Source organism: Macrobrachium nipponense, chromosome 14 (assembly GCF_015104395.2).
Source record: "Macrobrachium nipponense isolate FS-2020 chromosome 14, ASM1510439v2, whole genome shotgun sequence".
NCBI lineage: Eukaryota > Metazoa > Arthropoda > Malacostraca > Decapoda > Palaemonidae > Macrobrachium > Macrobrachium nipponense.
The window spans coordinates 46,634,412-46,639,279 of NC_087207.1; positions in this window are offsets into that span (position 1 = coordinate 46,634,412).

Here is a 4,868-nt window from a genome sequence, read left to right on the forward strand (position 1 = left end):
CAAAACAGCCACAGGCGTTTTGTTAAACATTCTGATAGAGTCTGTTGAGCTTTAGAAAATATGATAATTCGTCACCTCTTTTGTAGGGCTGCTAACATACATTTACTGGAGAGATACCCAGGTAGTGGTGAATGAAGAATGAGGTATTCAACTCTACTACAATTTGATACGGGTAACATGAACTTGAAATCTTTATACAAATCAGACACCCTATATTCATATACGTATGCGAAGTCAGCTGTTGTGATAAATTCTTACTTTGCTTGCGTATGTTTAAGGAGAGAATCTGTACACTATTTGAAACGTAATAACTATCGGGACTCGCATCCTTAGAACTGCATTTGTGGCGCAAATGCTGTCTTGCAGTGGCTAACTAGTGATCATTCTCAGCAACATTAAATTTGCAATTACTTTCAGGGACATCGAACTTGTGAGCGCTCTTACGACCTTCCTATCGTAAGGCTCACGCTTGTTTTTACTATTATCCATTGGTAAATTAAATCATCTTATTATTAAACTATTATACAGCTCATATATCTGTCTTGCATCTGTTGGCTGAAAGATCCTATATATCCAGTCTAGACCTCTTATCACCTCACACAATAAGGTCGGATTTTGTTCGTCTGGTATAAACTCCAACCTTATTTTCAAATTAGCTAACTGGCCATCAGCCTGGGAAGGTACGGTTCAAAAAGTCTGATCATCCATATACCGCATTTTTTTTTCTAAAAATTCACTGCTATTTTACCTATTTTTGAAATAAAAGGAAATGAGAGATTTTATGAATTGTAGGATTGGTGTGATGGGCCGGGCTAAAATAAGCACTGTTGGATACTATACAAAAAACGTCTGCAGGTGTGAACACAGTTATGAGTGCATTTCTAAACGGAATACACACATGCACAGACATGTATGTATATATATATATATATATATATATATATATATATATATATATATATATATATATATATATATATATATATATGAATAACTGATCCCGATCATAAAAAGTTATAAGATCAATATTTAAATCTTTTAATGTAAATATGTGTTCTCTTATAACAATACCATTAAAGGTATGCTAATTAAGAATAGTACGTAACAAATAACAAGATCATTTACAAAATTCCTTGTAAGGATTGCCCGTCTATTTAGTCGGTCAATAAAGCAAAGATTTAGATGTACGAATTAAGCAGTATATGTATTCAGTTAGAACGGCCTAGACTTCCAGATGCACTATTTATCCATCTGAGCGGAAAATCTCATTGCATATATTGGGGCAAATACCTCTGTAATTGCTAGATCTAATGATTATGTTTCAAGAAATTTACTGGAATCAGCAATTATACAAATCACTAATAAAAAAAAAAACCTAAATCTTAGTCTGGGATTGTACCATTTGGACCCATATATTTGCAAAATGTTTATGAAAGACCTTGAATAAATAAATTAAACTACTAATTAATTAGTCCCACATGTAGTTATCTTTTTTCTCTCAATCTCATGCTGTCTATATTTTATATCTTATGTCGTTTCTCACTCATTGTCTGAACACTAGAAAAACAATACAAAGTGGTATTGTTTTCGAATTAAATTGCCTTTCGACCAGTGTGTTTGACCGCAACGCTCATAAATCCTTAACTTGTACTGTCCTGACGTCTATGCCTCATTGTTTTCCAAATGTATTGTTTGAGGCTGCTTTTAAAACCTTTAATCTAGCACACGGGCGTTTTTTTTTTTTTCGTTTCTTTAAGTGAATTGGACCTATTTTGTTAATCCGTAATGTAGTTTGTATATGCTAACCTGTACTGCGTTTCTCTTTGTTGTGATTAGTCTTGCCTTAAGTAAGGGTCGTTAATATCGAAAGATCTCAGCGGGTCTCGGTTTTTTCACTTTCTTCTTGTCATACCTTTGCATATATATATATATATATATATATATATATATATATATATATATATAGATATATATATAGATATAGATATATATATATATAGTATATATATATATATATATGTACCTATATCTATATATATATATCTATATATATATATAATATATATATATATAGATATATATATATATATACCTATATATATATATATATATATATATATATATATATATATATATATATATATACCTATATAATATATATATATATATATATATATATATATATATATATATATATATATATAGGTATATATATATATATATATATATATATATATATATATATATAGGTATATATATATATATATATATATATATATATATATATATATATATATATATATATATATTATAATGAAAGTCTCTAGTAGCTCGATAATTTCGCCTCCACCAGTCCTCTGCAAGAGCTTATTTTAACTAAAGAGATGAGTATATAAAAAAAGTTCATGAACATTTTCCGCTGGAAATATAAAACTAACATAACAATTGTCTAAGTAAAAAATTAGGTTTTTAAATCATAAACAATTGGTCAAATCAGCAATTCTAACAAGTTAAAAGAGAGAACTATTCAGCGATTTGGTGATTTGGTCATTTAAACTTTTCTCTGAATTTGTACTGTTGGGAAACAATATGAAGGGAAAAAGGGTCCAGTTTGATATATGCCCTGACTGATATTGAAGTTCTTTTGTTTGCTAAAACATATGCAAGCTGTTTCAAACGAATTTCATGCAATCATATCTTTTTCCTTGAATAATGTGAATTTTTTTGTTCTAAGAATAGGACAGCAACAATTCTGTACATGTAAATTAACAGCACTGTTAGGAGAATTTGTTCTCTTATCGATATCTTTTCCTGTTTGTCCCAGATAGAATTTGCCACATTCACAAGGTATTTTTAAAATACAAATTTTTTTTTGTTTGGGGCTGTTGCAAATAACTGTCTTTCTACTGAATGAAGGGTGGAAAGGGAACCAGAGTATTACTCATATATTCCTTTTTGGTTGTTTAGCTAAGAATAAACATCACTCTATTTCACTGATCGAAAGTTGTTTTTCATAGCAATATTGGTGATAATACTAATCTCGTTGTCTAAATATTCAGAGCTAACTAATCTCTAAGTGCTCTTAAAAAATGACAGCTCAAAGCCATGTACTTAACATTGCACGTATGGGTCGACTTTACATTGATCATTATTAGGTTGTTACTTGTAGCTTTTCTGTGAATTGTTGAATTTAGGCCATATATGTTCTCATTACATTAGTGTCTAAAAAATTATGTAGTTGTTTGTTTCTTTCTCCATGGTGAATTTTATTGATGGTACAAAGGAATTAAGATCAGATAGAAATTTATCAGTGTCATGGTTTACACTCCAAACAGTAAAGGTTGTCATCTACGTATCTGGCAATATGCTGTTGATAATTCGAGTTTCATAGAATTTCATGTATATGCTTAGGACAGCACAGGAGACAAACAGTTGCCCATTTGCATTCCAAATTTCTGCTTATAATAGCTATTATTAAAAACAAAACCTGTATCTCTTACACAAGTCTAATTACTTTCAAAATGTCTGAAACAGGTATGGATAAAACATATTTATTTAATTTCTTATTAAAAAAACAAGCAGATCTAAAACTGGTACACAGGTGAATAAACTTTGTACAGTGGGGCTCAAATCTCATGCGACATGATTCTTTTGTATCGTCCAGATTCTCAGACTCAACGTGACGTTGCCAAGTAGTGTTAACTTTTTTTTCTAATGTCATACATGTCAACAAGTTTGCGAATTCACAGCTAGCCCTATATTCCTTATGGTTATATAAATATGATCCCTTTTATGCATTTGTATGATTCGTAATCTGTGTGATATGAACTGATTTTTATTTACGTTGCTTAGTTCAAAGGTGCGGTGTATAAGGTTAGCGGTGCCATCAATGAAAGCGCACTTAACATGCTCCTCGGACTGGTCAACATAGCTAGTACGTCTGCAGCATTATGACAGTAGACCTAATAAGAACTCAACAGTCATGACAACATTTTGGTTTTTCAAAGTAGGAATATGAATTACAGACCAGTTTTCTTTGAATGTTGAAGTTTATGCTGTGTTTAAGCTGCCTGTATGTTGCAAAATGTTTCATAGGCCTAAAGAAATAATCTATGCGTTCTGAGATGTAGCCTAATCTGTTACTAATGAATTTATTTGTAGAGATTACCTGTTCTTTGATGAATACGATAGAATACGAATTACAACCAGTTTTCTTTGAATGTTGAAGTTTTAGACTGCGTTTAAGCTGGCTGTATGTTGCAAAATGGTTTATAGGCCTAAAAAATATTCTAAGTCTTCTGAAAATGTAATCTGTTTACTAATGTTTTTATTTGCAAAGATTACCTGTTCTTTGAGGAATAAAAGATGCTGCTGATTTTGATATATGGAGAAGATTGCTATTATAATCGAAATATCGTAAAGTATTAACTATCAAGCCGTATGGAACACTTGTTCTTCAACTGGTTTAGAATATTATTTTCTTAAAATTCCTTCTGCTCGCTTTTGGTGTATAATTTATTCTTTCATAAGGTAACTTGAAGTGCAGAATGTGTAGATAACCTCATTTGCTTTCTGGCCAGAAATTGTTAATAAAGAGATGCGACTGTTAAGTGTAAAGTAAAGAAATCTAACACCTAGGCCTAGGAACAATATCTTGGCTTGGCAAAAGAATACTTGCATATACGAATATTGCAAGTATGCCATCATTTTTAAATATTTAAGAATTATAACAAATAATTATGTATGAAAATCATAATATTCTTCTAAACATATAAAGTAAATGTTTTCAAGATAATTTCATTGTCGCTAGTCAGTGTAGACCTACTTATATTACAATGGGTGGTTGTTGTTGCACCGACACTAATGAT